This window comes from Xenopus laevis, chromosome 4L, assembly GCF_017654675.1.
Source record: "Xenopus laevis strain J_2021 chromosome 4L, Xenopus_laevis_v10.1, whole genome shotgun sequence".
Lineage (NCBI taxonomy): Eukaryota > Metazoa > Chordata > Amphibia > Anura > Pipidae > Xenopus > Xenopus laevis.
The window spans coordinates 52,946,891-52,965,598 of record NC_054377.1 but is presented as its reverse complement, the minus strand read 5'-3'; positions in this window follow the sequence as shown (position 1 = coordinate 52,965,598).

The following is an 18,708-nucleotide window of genomic DNA, read 5'->3' as shown; positions in this document are numbered from 1 at the left end:
AAGACAACAGGACAGCTAAGAATGCCATCAATAAAGCCAGAAAAAAGATAAAAGCCTGTAATACACTTATAAGACAACCCCACAGATGACTACTGAAATGTTTGTTTTTTTAAATGAACACATTCCAAGGTAAAAAATGGACATGAGAAAACAAGACTATAGGACTGCTCTGTCAATGTGAAACTGAAAAAAACAAGGATTGTTTTTATCCCTCTAAAACAGTGTGAAACTTTTTGAAATGCACAAGACACTATGACTGCTTTGCCAATTACTTGTGAACCTTTTTGAAACACATTTCATTTTTTTTTTTCATTTCATTCATTATGTAGCAGGTGCAGGTGCGGACTAACCTGCTGAACCCTTATAATACATGAGTGATAACCAGAGTTCCCTGTATAACTCAGCCTGCAGCCTTGTGCCTTTATATGGTCACAGAACCCTTCAGTGAATTCTAATATCCTTATCATTTATAGTAGGGGGCATATTATCCCTTATAATACATGAGTGATAACCAGAGTTCCCTGTATAACTCAGCCTGCAGCTTTGTGCCTTTATATGGTCACAGAACCACTCAGTGACTTCTAATATCCTTATCATTTATAGTAGGGGGCACATTATCCCTTATAATACATGAGTGATAACCAGAGTTCCCTGTATAACTCAGCCCGCAGCTTTGTGCCTTTATATGGTCACAGAACTCCTCAGTGAATTCTAATACCCTTATCATTTATAGTAGGGGGTACATTATCCCTTATAATACATGAGTGATAACAACAGTTCCCTGTATAACTCAGCCTGCAGCTTTGTGCCTTTATATGGTCACAGAACCCCTCAGTGACTTCTAATATCCTTATCATTTATAGTAGGGGGCACATTATCCCTTATAATACATGAGTGATAACCAGAGTTCCCTGTATAACTCAGCCTGCAGCTTTGTGCCTTTATATGGTCACAGAACTCCTCAGTGAATTCTAATACCCTTATCATTTATAGTAGGGGGTACATTATCCCTTATAATACATGAGTGATAACAACAGTTCCCTGTATAACTCAGCCTGCAGCTTTGTGCCTTTATATGGTCACAGAACCCCTCAGTGACTTCTAATATCCTTATCATTTATAGTAGGGGGCACATTATCCCTTATAATACATGAGTGATACTCAGAGTTCCCTGTATAACTCAGCCTGCAGCCTTGTGCCTTTATATGGTCACAGAACCCCTCAGTGACTTCTAATATCCTTATAATTTACAGTAGGAAGTACATTAGCCCTTATACATGAGTGATACTCAGAGTTCCCTGTATAACTCAGCATGAAGCCTTGTGCCTTTATATCAGGGGTGCCCAGACTTTGATACACTGGGATCTACTCTTGACACCTGGCCCCCATAAGAAGATCTACCTTGGTAACGTGCGGCGATTTTTTGACCACGCCCATTTTTTGACCACACCTCCTAATTACCATATTAAGTTTACAAAATTTGGCTGGTTATGAAAGTTTAAACACACTCCCTTTCCCTCCATGTTTGCTGCTCATCCCTCTCTTCCCCTCAGTGCTTGTTGCTGTCAGCCCCCCTTCTGTGTCACTGCTTGTTACTGTCAGCCCTCTTTCCGTGTCCCTGCTTGTTGCTCAGCTCAGCCCTCCATCTGTGTCCCTGGTTGTTGCAGTCAGCCCCCCTTCTGTGTCACTGCTTGTTGCTGTCAGCCCCCCTTCTGTGTCCCTGTTTGTTGCTGTCAGCCCTCCTTCTGTGTCACTGCTTGTTGCTGTCAGCCCTCCTTCTGTGTCCCTGCTTGTTGCTGTCAGCCCTCCTTCTGTGTCACTGCTTGTTGCTGTCAGCCCCCCTTCTGTGTCACTGCTTGTTACTGTCAGCCCTCCTTCCGTGTCCCTGCTTGTTGCTCAGCTCAGCCCTCCATCTGTGTCCCTGGTTGTTGCTGTCAGCCCCCCTTCTGTGTCATTGCTTGTTGCTGTCAGCCCCCTTTCTGTGTCCCTGTTTGTTGCTGTCAGCCCTCCTTCTGTGTCACTGCTTGTTGCTGTCAGCTCCCCTTCTGTGTCCATGTTTGTTGCTGTCAGCCCCTCTTCTGTGTCCGTGTTAGTTGCATAGCCCTACCTTCTGTGTCTGACGTGCTTGCTGCTCAATATCTCACCCTCCCTTCCTTCCATGTCCATGCTTGACTCTGCTCTCCGCCCCCGCCTTCTCCTCTGATCTCAGCCAGCCCCGCATTCCCTTCTCCTATGCTCACTGCCTGCCCGTTCTCTGCCTGCCTGCTCTCCATTCTCCTCTCTCAGCCAGCCCTTGCTGCTCAGAGGAGAAAGGGAATGTTCCACCAAAGACTGTGAGTGGGGCTGTCCGGAGCGGGTTCTGCAGCTCTCACCCGCGTCGGTAAAATAAAGATGGCGGCTGGACTGCAGCATTATGCTATCGCGAGACTTCGGACGTCACAACCAGGAAGTACGGTGGAAACGTCGGGCAGGTCACGGTCTACCAGGAAAATGATGGGGATCAACTGGTAGACCGCAATCGACGTCCTGGGCACCCCTGCATATGGTCACAGAACCCCTCAGTGACTTTTAATATCCTTATCATTTACAGTAAGGGGTACATTAACCCTTATAATACATGGGTGATACTCAGAGTTCCCTGTATAACTCGGCCTGCAGCCTTGCACCTTTACATGGTTATGGGACTCCTCAGTTACTTTTAATACCCTTATTAGGCTTGGGTGAATTTGGCCCATTTCGTTTCACCAAAAATTTGCCTCCGGCGCAATGTTGGCGACACACCATTAAAGTCTATGGGCGACATTTTTTTTTGGCGTGCGACGCCATACGAGTCTATGGGTGTCATTTCCATGGCAAAACAATGGGAAAAAATTCACCCATCCCTAACCCTTATATTTTAAAATAGGGTGTGTTTTATACCCTTTTTACATTGTATTCGTTTATATTTCACATATGTTTGAAGGGAAACATTGTAGGGCCCCCTCAAAAAGATCCTCAAAGCTGCCCAGCGTGACCTAAACCCCCGATGGTGCACTGCGTATGCAAAATGCAAATATTGTGGTGCAAAGGAGTCGTAAAGCCAGTGCCAACATGGGCAGATTTTAATGAAGATTTGCTGATGGGAATTAAGAGTTAAGTGTCAATAATTTGGGCTGGTAAATGCATTATCTGGTGTGTGGCTAATATTTTGTCAAATATTTTTCAAAATGAAGTGCTTTTCTATTGGCTGCAAAGCTGACATGTGCTGCATTATTGTACAGGGAAAGATATAGGGAGTAATGAAATCTACATTACTAAGAGGCTAAATGAGCCGCTATGCCATTATGAAGTTTAGACCTTTAACTGGATCTGTTTCTATTATTTTGGTAAGTGCAAATGTAATTGGTGTAGTTTTTCACCCTCGTTATCTGAGGTGCTGCCCCCTAAAGGTGCAAAAATGACAAATGATGCAACAATATTAGAGAAATATAAATATTTATTTCAATAACAATTACAAAGGGTTTCTGTAACAAGATGTAGAATATGTAGCAAAGTTGATAATTTGTGATGCTGTGACGCTATGAGTTAAAGCCTACGAACTTCACTTCTTTCTAAATACTCTTAACACATCTTGATAAGTTCCAGCTTTTCTCTCTCTTCAATGTGGAACTAAAATTCTGCATGAAATTCAAGCGCCATGAACTTTTCTGCATGGTTTTCACTTCTGAGAGTTGTTTTTGTGACTCATTTAGGGGTTTGGCAGTCAATAGCCCCATTTTTCTCTATGTCCTTTGTGGCATCACCCAGTGGGAATGAGGAGCCATCTCCTAAGCTGCTGAAGATTGGGATGAACCAATATCTCTTTTTATTGCCAAACACTTGTCTCCAGTTCTTTCTGTAGCCCAAATCATAGGGATTATACTCACAATGTAAGCCTTCATTAAACTCTAAAAGAGTTTCATTCGTTAAAACCAGTGAGTAATGGTCATAAATATACCGATAACAAAAGATTATACAGGACAATGTACTCATGCAGAACAGCGCAATGGCTGAGCCTTTGGAATCCATGTTTGGCAGTTGATCAGTCCAGAACAGTATGGAGCAATAAAGGGACACTGCACTAGTGAATATAAGCAATAGGGGTACATAGAGCAGGAACAGGAGGAAGAACTTGTAGTTGGAAAATCCCACGCAGTTGTTTAGAAATACGCAATGATGATCCAGTTTCAGTATACAGATGTCACACACTGTACAATGATGGCACCTGTCTGGCTTTATGAATTGGCATTTTCTACAGTACTTAATTGGTGTTTTTGAATCTACATTATAATATAAAGGCAAATTTTTGGCCGCACGGCTGAGGATTTGCTCCTGCACTTCTGGCCTCTCCTCACTCAGATACAGCTGCTTGTCAGACTCCGATAGGCGGAATGTTTCAGGAGGGACGGCAGGAGGCGTTATAACAACCCGAAGATAACTCCACATGCACAGGAGGAACAAAATGTGGAAAATCACCAGGAAGGTTGCCTTTAGCTCTTGTGATGGAACAGTAAATATGCACAGCTCCACCACAAATATGTAATAGCAGGTAGCAAGGAGCCCAATGATTAGTGTAATCATTACCCTGCTGATCCTCCTCCTACATGAATACATATCTTCTTTGTCCGTTTTTTCTTCTTCTATATCAATCTTAAAATTTTCCTCTTGTTTTTCCATGATAATATTCTTCAAGTAACAATAAATTCAGTTATAAATAAATGATAAATAAATAAGTTGTAAATAAATGATAAATAATAATAAATAAATAAGTTATAAATAAATGATAAATAATAATAAATAAGTTATAAATAAATGAATAATAATAAATAAATAAGTTATAAATAAATGATAAATAATAATAAATAAATAAGTTATAAATAAATGATAAATAATAATAAATAAATAAGTTATAAATAAATGATAAATAATCAATAAATAAATAAGTTATAAGTAAATTCAGTTATGAAAAAGAAAGGAAAGATCCAAATAGCGACAGAGTTGAAGATAGCTTCTTACTCCACCGCTACCAATCTGTGTAATGACCTTCACGTGTTTTTCTCACAGGTGTTTCTCTCTTGTGTATGACATCACAATGAGAGTAACCGTAGCAACCATTGTTTGGCTTTTCTGTGTATGACATCACAAAGAGCATAACCATGGCAACCAGACATTATCTCTCTTGTGTATAGCATCACAATGAGTGTAACCATAGCAACCATTGTCACACCTGTGTAAACATTAGCCTTCTAAAAGAGTGTATTCAAATAGACCTACTATCTCAGGGTGGTAAATTGCTGTGCGTTACAGTGGCTGACTTGGGTATTACATTTATAGATTCTTTCAATTTCCTACCCATGAGACTTAGTAAATTACCTGCAGCATTAGGTGTATGGACAGAGTGGAAGTAAAGGCTTCTTTCCACATTATTTTAACACGGGTGAAAATCAGGGCTATATAGGTGCCATGCCAGCCATAGAATTTTATGGGGCTGATTATATGACGCCTGATGAGAAGGCTGAATTCATTACATGGTACAAGCAAAACCACAGCTGTAAATTCCATTTTCAATTGCAACTTAAAAAATACTGCATTCAGAATTCTAAAATTCTGAAGGAGGCTTGTGCCTGCTATAGAGAAAACATTATAAACACGACAGATAAAACAGTCACTAAATATAACTCGAATGATGAGCCGGAGGTAATTACGTACACAATCGACCCTTTTGAGTACACCACCTTAGCCTCTGTGTGTATGGCAATGTACAGGTTAAAGTTTTTACCCAAAAACTGTATTGCAGTCTTAATCCCTGACAATTACAATAAGAAACATAAACGTTTCTCAACACCGGCAATACAGTGGTCAATGTACATTGCGTACAAAGAGGGGATCTCTATACAACATGCCTGGCCGGTTATGCTTTTGTTAATGGCAAACATATAGCCTTTGAATTTCAAGGTTGCTTTTACCATGGATGCCGTGTTTGTTATTGTGAAGATGACTTTAATCGGGTAACTGGCACTTATTTCAGTCAACTGAACCAAAAAACACAAAATCAAGATGAATTTTTATAAAAACAAAAGGCTTTGAGGTCCGTGAACTCTGGGAACACGAATGGCATGCTATGTTGGAATCTGACAAGGACCTACAGCAAAGGCTACAGTTTCCCCAACCTTTGTCACCCTGTGATGCCCTCTATGGTGGCCGCACAAATGCTATAAAGCTCTACCATAAAGTGGCCCCGGTGAACACATTCACTATTACGATTTCACCAGTCTGTATCCCTATGTGAATAAAACAAAAATATAGCCAATTATATTTGAAAATTTTGAGTCTTTTGATTCTTACTTCGGCATCGCTAAAGTAAAAATATATCCCCCTAAAGACTTGTTTATTCCTGTCCTGCCTGTAATTTCTAGAACATTAAAGTGAATTTGTCGCCTTCCATGTGAAACGTAGTTGTGCCATGATAATCATAACTCCTGGCAATGGTATGTCTGTACCTCAGCAAACAAGAAATGCAATTGGCCCTTAGCTGCCACATTCCTAAGAATTTGTTGTGACAATATACTGGTTACTTTCTCACTGATCATATTACTTTCCCTGCCAGCCGTTTTGTCCTAGATGCAAACATCTACTGCCAAGCAGTTTTTAGATATTTTGCACTCTTTCACTTTAAGGGCCTTTCCTGGGGTGGTCTTTTAGTTTACCCAGGAAAACAATATATTGTTTTTTTCAGGACAACCTGAACTTTCAAAATATGCAAGAATTTTGGTGTAATTCTACTTCTGTAAAAAAATATAGGCTTCTAAGTGTCTAATAAAATGAAAAAAAAATCATGTTTCACAAAGAACAATCACATATCAGAAATATCATTTATTTTATTTAACGAGAACACAGCCGATTTGGAAAGGTCTATGTCTCCTGAACACGGCAATACCAAATATGTATAGTTTTATGGAGATTTCTCACTTGTATAGCTCAAAATCTACAAGCAGTACACTACCAAATTTCCAAAGCACCGCTCCCTAAACGGCATACTTCTGATTTCAAGGCCAAACATTCCACTAACAGTAGGTTTACCCTAGAAAACTACCCATTATTAGAAAGAACAGATTCTGGTGAATCAAAAATGGGTAAATATATGTTTGCACTCCAAACTACCAAGTTGCAATTGTTTCCTAAAGTTATAATGTTTTATAGAAATTGGTGAATTTTTTGAAAAATGACCTTCAAAGCTCTACAGCATCATATCTCCCACACATCATTAGGTATCAATGTAAAACCCCCAGAATATGAAAGCCTGGGGTCCACTGAACAGTTTGATGCCCAATATGAATAGGTTTACCTAAGCATGTGGTATATAGGGGCCCTAAAATGTAGACGCCTCATTTGAGCTATCAGTTCTGTAATTCCAGATATTGGGGGGGGGGGCGGCAAAGTTAGAAAAAAGTACGTTCACCCCAGAAAACCATATATTTTCGAAAAGTACCCATTCCCCCGAATCCAAATTGGGTATGCATGTCTTTCTACTCCAAAGCACTAAGCCGCAAACCCTTCCTAAATTTGGCAATTTTGGTGCCATTTTCTGAAATCACCTAAAAATTTCCAGCCTGCAGCATCGTATTACCCACATACTGTTAGGTATCAAGATAAATCACCCCAAATATGAAAGCTTAGGGTAATCTGAACAGTTTGATGCACAATATGTATAGGTGTACCCAAGCACGTGGCATATATGGGCCCCAAAAGGAAGAGCCCCATATGGTCTGTCATTTCAGATACTGCAAAATCAACACGATTACATCGTTTTGAGGGGGGCAAAGTTAGAGAATGTCGCCCCAGAACACCATATATTTTCGGAAAGTACACATTGCTACAAATCTAAATTGGGTATGCATGTCTTTGTACTCCAAAGCACCAAGCTGCAAACCATTCCTAAATTTGGTGATTTTGGTGACATTTCCAAAAAATCACCTCAAAATGTCTACCCTGCAGCATCGTATTACCCACATACTTTAAGGTATCAAGAGAAATCACCCCAAATATGAAAGCCTAGGGTCCTCTGAACAGTTTGATGCCCAATATGTATTGGTGTACACAAGCATGTGGCATATAGGGGCCCCAAAACAAAGACCCCCATATGGTCAGTCATTTCAGATACTGCAAAATCAACACATTTACATCGTTTTGAGGGGGGCAAATGTAGAGAAAAGTAAGTTCACCCCAGAAAACCATATATTTTCATAAAGTACACATTCCCACAAATCTAAATTGGGTATGCATGTCTTTCTAGTCCAAAGTGCCAAGCCGCAAACCATTCCTAAATTTGGTGATTTTGGTGACATTTCCAAAAATCACCTCAGAATTTCTACCCTGCAGCATCGTATTACCCACATACTTTTAGGTATTGAGAGAAATTACCCCAAATATGAAAGCCTAGGGTCCTCTGAACAGTTTGATGCCCAATATGTATAGGTGTACCCAAACACGTGGCATATAGGGGCCCCAAAAGGAAGACACCCATATGGTCTGTCATTTCAGGTACTGCAAAATCAACACATATACATAGTTTTGGGGGGGGGGGCAAAAGTAGAAAAAAGTACATTCACCCCAGAAAACCATATATTTTCGGAAAGTACACATTCCCGCAAATCCAAATTGGGTATGCATGTCTTTCTACTCCAAAGCACCAAGCTGCAAGCCTTTCCTAAATTTGGCGATAAAAGCAACAGTTTTTACATTTCTGAAAATGGCCTAAAAATATTGCAATTGGCCGCATTTATCTCACCTAATTTCTTACATACAATTGTAAAACACCATAAATACTTATGCCAAGGGTCTACTGAAGAGTTTGATGCCCAATATGCATTGATATACCAAGGCAGCTGGCATGTGCGGACCTCAAATGAAAATAGTGCATATGATTTTTCTCCGCTGCTGATTCGTCTTCTGTGAACATAGACCCTTGACTTCATATTATGTGTCTCAAGACCCTCCTAACAGCAAAGACCCCCCAAAACCATATATTTTTGGAAAGTACACATTCTGATGAATCCAACAAAGATAAAGAAGTCTTTCTACACCAAACTGGAAAGCTTTTCTAAACGTAGAGGTTTTTACAACATTTCTGAAAATCGCCTAAAATTGTTACAGTTTGCCGCATTTATCGCACACAATGTTTTACGTATAAAGAAAAATCACCCTAAATATGGACGTCAGAGGTCTACTGAATAGTTTGATGCCCTATATGCATAGATTTACCAAAGTATGTGGTGTGTACGGACCCCCAAATGAAAAACATGCAAATGAATTTTCCCGCTAGCCAACTAAGCTGCAGAAAATAGAGCCCCAACTGTGCGTTATGTGCCGTAAGACCCCCAAACTGTACAAAGACCCCCAGAAAACTATATATTTTTGGAAAGCATATATTCTGGCAAATCAAACTAAGTAAAATAAATCCTTCTATACCAAAGCACCAAACAGCAAAACTATACTAAAGATGCATAAGAAACAATAATACATGGATAAAATTGCAATAAAACCACAAAAATAGCGTAAATCAATGAAATAACAAAATAATTGATCCAACAGCGTAATTAGTGGCCGAAATCGATTATCCAATAGTCATGCTGTCAAAATAACATGTTTTTAGGCAAAACAAACGGTACAATGAATAAGTAAAAAAAAAACACCTGTTTGTGAGTTTTTGTGTATACATATTTCTGCACTAATAAAAGTTGTCTGAGTGTGCAAATACATGTAAATAAGTGTAAATAAGTGTACAAAAGGGACCAAGTGTGCTAAAATAAAAAATACCACTCTTTACTAAAATGTTTGTGTAAGTGTATAAATGTACTGTAAGTATGTGTAAGTGCAGGTAAGTGTGTAAAAAAACGTGCACTTACCGTTTTTGTAGCAGGAGGATCACTGGAAACAAAGGAGGCAGCCAGGACATTGTTTCTGCTGAGTCACTGCAGAGCAGGAAGTGTGTGGGCAGATGTGCGACAGAGAGCAGCAGCGCTTTTGCAGCAGCGTTTGCCACTTTGAAGTCGGATCTGCGACAATCGTGTCGCAGATCCGACTTGACAGCCCCCCAGCCTCGTTGCCCAGGGGGCTCTGAATGCTCGAGGGGAACCATAGTTTTGGGCAAAGCTAAAGTTTCCTGCATGGCCTCCAGATCTTTACTGGTAATAGAGATGGGAACTGTATGAGGTGCAGCAGTTTAGGTAGGGTGATGTTTAATACCTCTTGTCATTCTTAATAGGCCGAAATGTTGACAACATTAATAAATACTTATAATTATGGGCAATTACTGGAGGATCTTTTTATCCTATTCCAGGGGGAGGATAGTTATTGAAGAGACAGAAGAGATTTAAGGGGTGAGTGATTCCCACCTCTAGATATTTAAGATGGGACAACTGCTATATGTAGTCAGTTTCATTGAATCAGTTCAACCACACATAGAGGGGTAAGTTGATGTTTAATACCTTTGATCTGTCATCAGCATCCCTTTTTTATCGCCTATTCTCTTTTCAGTATTCCTGTTTTACCACACTTTCCCTTCTGCTCTTCAAACACTATTTACTGACACAAGGTATTCTGCACAAAAAAGATATCCCCAGTTTCCAATAAAGTTTGGAGTATTACAGCCAATATTAATATTACAATAAATAGGCACACAAACCTGTTTCCCGCCTTACTGTTATGGTGCTTACCGGGTTGATGGTGGCGCTGATACTGTAGCTCTGGGGCTGAAGACCAGGGATGAAGCGAAACGCAAGGGAGCAGAAGAGAAGTGTTCCTAGGTTGGCGGTCCCAGAAGAAATTTAGACCTGTGGGCTGTAACGTGCAGCTGAGCCAAGATGAGTGGATCCAGGGAAAGAGTGTAGAATCTCAGGAGGGATAGAGATGGAGAGCCTGTCCTTTACGTACGACAGCTGTGTCTCGGTTGACAGTAGGCACCAAAGCTTGTTCTTGTATAGACTGGAAACCATAGAGTGGCAACATTACTGAGAGTGGAACAATTCACCCTTATAAAGTAGAGAATAAAATATTTGCTTGAATTATTCCTGCTGATCAGAGAACATGTTTCTGATTGGGGGTATGTTTGTAATGAGCCCAAGTAAATCTAAACTAGAAAAAGTAAATATAGCAGCATTTAGTGGATTTCAGTGTTTGGGGCTACTGTGTATGATTTTGAATAAACTTAGAAGTCTTTCCTTATTTGTCTGTAGTTTAGGATTGTAATTAAGGAAACACTTTATTACACACAGACCATGATTGTGCTGCATGGGCCCTTTATCTAGTGTGTTACAAGCAAATGTATAAAGCCACAAATATGTTGTAATAAAGTCCCAATTGCAGTTATTTCGCTGCACCCAAAGTCTCGTGCTACTGTGAGGTTTATCACCTGGGCACCTTATTTGTGGCTTCTTTAGCTTTTGGTATTAAAGCAACAGTTTGCCACCAGCAAGGTTGTACAAATTCTTATTTGTGTTTTTTCCCTCTATAAATATTCCCTTTCTTTGACTCCTATTGGCATTCAGGCATTGGCAAGACTCTGAGCACTGGCTTCTGCCATCTCTGTCACTGCAAGTTCAGAGATAGTGCTGACTTTCAATTCATTAATATTATGTACAAGGTCACTATGTGCATGGGTTATTCTTCCAGCTAAGCCTCAATTATCAGTCAGTTAATATGGGGAGAACCATAACAGCAGCTGAGCAAAGTGTCTGTGTTGAGCTGGCTTGCAGTATGACCTGATGATGTTATAAGGCAAAAACATTCTGATCATCCTGATTCGGCTTAATACATTGGTGGCGAAATTGGGCAAAAAATTCACCAAATGAGCAGTTCTTGCCACGCATGCTTACCTTTTGTCCACTCAGTTTTTTTTTCCCCTTAGGTGTGACATTAGGCAACTACATATGAATTATGGCTTTAACTGTATGCTGGGTATCTCTACTTACCAGGGGCCATTGTGAGCTTTTTTGCGGGCTGGACAATGAATCCGACACAGATTGGTTCATGCTTTTCAGTCATTTTAAGACAGAAGGTAATGCCCATCAATGCATTTAATTTATTCAGCAAACACTGGCCAGTTCTAATTATTCATTCTCTGTCTTATAAGTTGCCTTGTGTGTTGCTAATTTAAGTTTATGTAATGCAGACATGGAAATTCAGGTAAAATCAACTGTTTTCTAATCTACCCACAAATCTATCCTTAGGGCTGCTTTCATAAAAGACATCCTATGTAAGGACTACATGTGTTTTTGTGATCTATGTTGGGCAAAATATTGTAAGTTAACATGAGGTAAGTTAACGTGAGTAACAGCTATGTGTAATCTCTTGCAACTGTAACTTCTCTTTTTGTTGTCCCAACAGCAAATTGCACAGTTCTACCACCAGTCCCTGTACAGGTAAAATAATGACATGTTCTCTTCACATTTAAATGCAGAACTGTGTGCTATAAACAACTTAAAATGCAAAATGACTCTTTAAGCTGAATCTGAGTTATGTAGAATTACATTTTCTTTTCATTGAGTACCTGGATTTAGGTTTAGTTCCTGTGTGTTTTCTCTAAGTAGTGGGATAAGAGTGACTGTACTTGCTGTAAAGGTTTTGCACCAGAGTGTCTCACCTGGTGCACAGAGAGGTGCTTCTGTTGCTTGAAAGCTTGTCTACACTGGTCACAAATTTGGTTTCTCTCCTCTGTAAATAAAAGTGAATGTATTCTCATGTTCCAACATTGCTGCAGCACTGGAGGAATCAATGGTATCCTGCTTGGATTTCACCAGAGACACTATTTCTGCTTACCTGTGTGAATGAGCTTGACATGCCTCTGTAGGTACTGGTCTATCATAAATACTTTGTTGCAGCCAGGGTGTGGACATGGTCGCTCCCGCACCTCCTCATGATGTTCCTTAATGTGTTTCTGTGGGGTAGAATGGGGGGAATAAAACAAGAGTTTGTAATCATTTCATTTGGTGCTTAAGCTGGGAGGTATTTGAAGGAAAGTTTCTGTTGTTTCAGTGAAATGGTCATTTGCAAGTACATTTGACACACAGGCTAACAGACTTAACATTTTCCATTGGTATGACAAATGGTTTCCCCCTTTTACCTTCATATCGTCAGAACCTCTGTATACAGCTGTGCAGCCTTGGTAAGGACACTTGTAGGCAGTTCCTCCCTGCAATTGGATGAAAGAAAAACCTTGTTAACATATCAAGCACAAATATTCAAGTGTCCCTGCCTGGAGTAGAGAATCCAAAGACAGTTCCAGATTTATCAAACAGAGCTATACAGCCCTCACCTTTCACTCTTAATTTTCTTCACACAGTAACAAAAAGCGTATATAGTCTTTATATCAATAAAATACTCCCCCAACTCACACAATTTTTCTCTCTCTCAGGTTTGATAAATAAAAGTAATTCTAGTGATGCATTGATATTTCATATGCTCATTAAGTTGATGGTTGGCAAATAAGGTCAGATATAGAGCTATTTTATTGTCTGGTATGGAGCTTATGCAGGTATTCTACCATAATAATGATCTAATGCCTCTTTATTTACATGAATTATGACAGAACACAAGCAAGTGGAAACCACTAAAATTACCTCTTGTCTATGCATGGTTCAACGGAGACTTCCGAGGAAGGCTGCTGTCTGGTTTCTTCTTCGTCCTGGCTCTGAAAATCTCTGTATGAAAGAAAGCAACACTTGGCAAACTCCTCAGCGAAAAAAGCTCTGCCCTTACTATGATTCCACATGCAGCTCAGTGAGTCGCTTGACTGTCATGGTGCATTCTGACAAGAACAGTCAGACGTGTGGGCATGCTCTCACCCATCTGAGAGGTCACTGCACTTTTAAAAAGAGGTCATTGAAGGCAAGAGTAGAGTTCCTTCAGTGTTCACCTGAAGACCTCTTCACCCTCTTCAGTATAGGTGGGAAGGAGCAGCCTCCTCCATTTCTGTGGGTCCAACTCACCAGGCTATGTAGACATTCAGGAGTTGAGGTGATTAAATCTGTGAATGCAAGCAAAAGTAAACACAACTCTGGGTGTAATTGTGGGTAATGTGCTACGCTAGCTCTGGGTTTACTTGGTTTTGTGACAATAAAAAGCCCTGTAGACAGACTGGTTTCTCTTTTTTTAAAAAAAACTTGATAACCACAGATCTCCAACTTGGGAATAGCACTGGCATGCAAATGAAAGCATTCCCTGCAGCTTCATGATCTTACAGACTATATTCCAGCTTTGCGCAATGTGTTTAATGTTCAAATTGTTAAGCGCAAAGTTGATTTATCAGAATGTATAAAATTCCAGTTCAGTACAAATCACTGGTTATCTCTAATGAAACATACTGCAGAGTGCTAGCAAGAGTATCCATATGCAGTTTAATTTTGGCACGGATAAACCCAGTTTTATAAAGGATAAGACGGAATTCAACAAATTTAACATTTTAACGTATGTGTTCAGGCCACAAAGTACAATATGACTGTTTGCAAGGGATCTGACCCGACCCATACATAATTTCAGGCAAGAGTCACCACTTGACAATACAATGACCCATGTATATGCCATTTCCTATACAATATGTTGCAATGCATGGCAAGGTTTCCAACTTTTAAGCTTTCTAAGTTATTTAATTGAATAATAAAATATAAAATGTAAATAAAAGTCTCACTGAAGATAATCATATTCACCCAACTTTTCTGCTGTGGTGTGAGCCCTTTTAAGACACTGCTCTGCCAGTTTCAGCATCTTTTGGGAATCTAAACTCAGTAGGCCACTGCCAGCTGTCAGATAAAAAAAATCATGTTTTATGCAGTTCAACAGATTTATCAGGCTTTCCTTCCCTAAAGTGATCACATTTATGGGTAGTGCAGCATGGCAGTTCCTACGATGTACATATTATGACATCCTCTTGCAGTTACATTGTCTCTACGTCATACTAAATGTTCATTTAAACAACCCATTAAAAGAACACATGGGACTATTGCAGGAGTATGTGCCAATATTTAAGTTTAAATGTCCTACACTACACTGGAGATCAGTATGTTCAGATAACCTCTCTGAATGGGTGATCAGTAAGTTCAGTTGCCCTCTTTGGATGGCAGTCAATAAGCACAGATGCCTTTTCTGCATAGGTGTTCAGATCTCCTGTCCTGCACTGAAGTGAATATGATCAGATGTCATCTTTGCGTTGGAAGAAGAGAGATCATTCAGGAGCATTGTGAAGTTCTCTTCTACAGGAGTCAGACACAGTAACATGAACTGCAGACTGTTCATTTAGAAATTTAAAGAAACCGTATACACCAATTTTAACATTGATTCAAGGAATAGAGCTGATTCTGAACATAATTTTTGCCTGTTGGTTTAATAACAGAAGATCTATGTTTTTCTGTTTCTTCAGTAAATTGAAGCTACTCCATGTTTAGTCCTTGCAAGGCAGATAATTCGATTTCCAGATAATGCCAATACATCATGGCCTTTTGTTAACAAAACAGTCACACAAGGGTTATGGGAGGGGTTCATACAGGTAATAGAATTATCTGAGGCTTTAAAGCAGAACTAAAGCCTAAAAATGACATATTTCATATAATGACCTTATTGCATCAGCCTAAAGTTTCAGCTGCTCAATAGCAGCAATGATCCAGAACTTCAAACTTGTCACAGGGGGTCACCAACTTGGAAAGTGTCTGTGACACTCACATGCTCAGTGGGCTCTGAGCAGCTGTTGAGAAGCTAAGCTTAGGGGTCGTCACAAATTATCAAGCAGAAAATGAGGTTGACCTGTAATATAAGCTGATGCTACAGAGCTGATTATTAAATTATCATGCTAGTTGCACTGGTTTCTGTGCTGCCATGTAGTAATTATCTGTATTAATTACTAATCAGCCTTATATTGTGACATTTCTATTCTATGTGTACTGTATATTGTGAGCCAGTCCCTAAGCTCAGTAAGTGAATCAGCAGAAAAGAAGATGGCGAGCTACTGAGACATCTTTGGAGACACAGATCTTCCCTGCGAAAGGGCTGTGGTTGCCTTGGGCTGGTGCAAAAGCTCAAAACATAATTTGTAATATTTCTACCTTACTTCTTTACTTAAAGGAGAATTCAACCTGTAATAAAAAAACCCTCCACCCTACCCTGGGTAGACCCCCTCCCTCTTCCCCCAGCCTAACTGCCCCCCCCGGGCAAATGCCCCTAATTTTTTACTCACCCCTCTGTGCAGATTCTGGCCTCGGAGTTCACGGCAGCCATCTTCTTTCTTTTTCTGAAGTTTTTCGCAAGTTTTCGTTACTTTCGGCACATGCGCAGTTGTTCGGGATCGGAAATTTACTCCAACTGCACATGCGCCCAATATGCCGTCAAGATGCGAAGATTACTAGAGAAGAAGAAGATGGCTGCCGTGAACTCTGAGGCCACAATCTGCACGGAGGGGTGAGTAAAAAATTAGGGGCATATAATTGACACTCCTTATGTATTCCACATAGGCTCCCTAAGCAGCAAAAGGAAAAAAACGAATAAACCACGTATAACTTTGATGATCACAACTTCAAAAATAATGGGAGAAAGTATATTTTGAAGATGAGGATATCATTGCAAAAAACATTGTAAAGCAAGGAAGCAAGTGCAAAAAATATACGAGTTGCTTGAAAGACAGACAAGATGTTTAGACGTACATCACTTTTTGTGATGCAGTTTTCACATTAATTAACATACACAAAAGGTATAGAAAAAAATCTTTTGCAGGTATGGGGCTGTTATCCAGAATGCTTGGGACCTGGGGTTTTCTGGATAATGGATTTTTCCGTAATTTGGATCTTCATACCATACATCACTAGAAAATCATATAAACATTAAATAAACCCAATAGAGCTTGTTTTGTTCCCAGTAAGGATTAATTGTATCCAAGTATAAGGTACTGTTTTATTACAGATAAAATCAGTCATTTTAAAAAATTTGGATTATTGGATCAAATGGAGTCTATGAAAGATGGCCTTACCATTATTCGCAGCTTTCCGGACAACGGGTTTCTGGATAATGAATCCCATACCTGTACTGCAATTAAGAAGATATATTTTTCTTTTTTGACAAGAAAATGGGTTGCCCAGGTACAGAAAATGTGGGGTAGTAGAAAAATCCAAATGACTTTACTGGTTGCTATGGTTTAATGCTGCCTACACTTCAGTTACAGAAAATGTAATTTTTCTATTTCAAAAAGTTAACATTAGCTCAACCCACCCATCACTGTCAAGCCACTATTTTTATTTGGCTTTCAAGTAAACCAGTGTCTCTTGAATGTCCAGATGTGCAAAATATTAAATTGAGACCACTGCCACCATAATTTTAATTGTAGTATTTAACCAAAATACATATACATACATTTATAACTGGTTGGCTAGGCCACTTTTTTAGGCTTCATTTAATCTCAGCTACAGTTGTGCTTCAAAATTTGTGAACCCTTCAATATATCAATATTTTTACATGAATGTGACCTAAACCATCATCTGATTTTTAAACAAGTCCTAAAAGTAGATGAAGAAACACTAGCTAAACAAATAAAACAAAAACTATTATATTTGGTCATGTATTTAACAAAAAGAAAAGATCCAATGACATATCTGTGACCAACGCTATCCAATGGTTGGCATAGTGTATATTAAGAGAAATCGCCCTATGGAAATCCATAGGAAGAATTGCCTTGATTTCTGGAAAAAGTACAAGTACACCTATCACAGAAAAACAGCTTCACCCATCAGAGGAGTGGGCTAACAGAGCTCACAATCCAGATCCATAAGAGCATCAGGTATTATTCTTACTGGACAGAGAAATGTCAACTAAACGCTTGTTATTAGGGTTCCCAATTGTGAGGCCTGGAGTAGTGACAGGTAACGCTCAGCATGAAGGCAAGTTAAAGTGAGGCTACGATTCACCTGGAATCTGTGGCGGTGAATAATTATTTCATATTCTAGATGTTGTTAAACTCTGTTCAGATAAAGGGGAGCTTGGCTTCTATGAGGGCTTTAGTCGAAATGAGCAACAACTGTGACATTAGGATGATACTGATCCAGTCGTGGGGTTTCTGTTACTAAATGGTTACATGACATAAGGTGTGGAAGTGCACTGGCATGGCTAACATGGCATTAGATGACAAGTGGCAATCCTACCAATTTCCAGCAGCAGAGAAGCAATTGGTGACCCATGCAATGTATTAAAATAATAGCAAACACTCTGCATGGAATAGCACAGGGCCAGGCACATTCTAGCACCTCATCCACAAGTCAGGAGCACAATAAACAGGAGCGTGACTACATAAGGGCTGGATGTACCAAATATTCCATTTCTACAGAGACATACAGGAGACAACAGGGATCCACAGCGGTCACTGACACTACAGACATCAAAGTTGACATTTTTATGGCTCCTGTCATTATGCTTCACGATCGGGACTATTCCTCCCCACCCCCGGAACTATCCACTTTCGCTTTCCCATCTCACCCAGTTTCTGGTGTCCAGTTGAATTGCTCGGTTCGCCAGCTTCATGGCTCTCTGGAGAGGCGTCAGAGCTACATCCCCATGTGTGGAAGCCATCCGCGTAAACTACACATGTATCAAAAATCTCCCGGAACTGTCTTTTCTCAGTACACAATCCACCCGGTCTGATTACAGAACACACCTACTCGG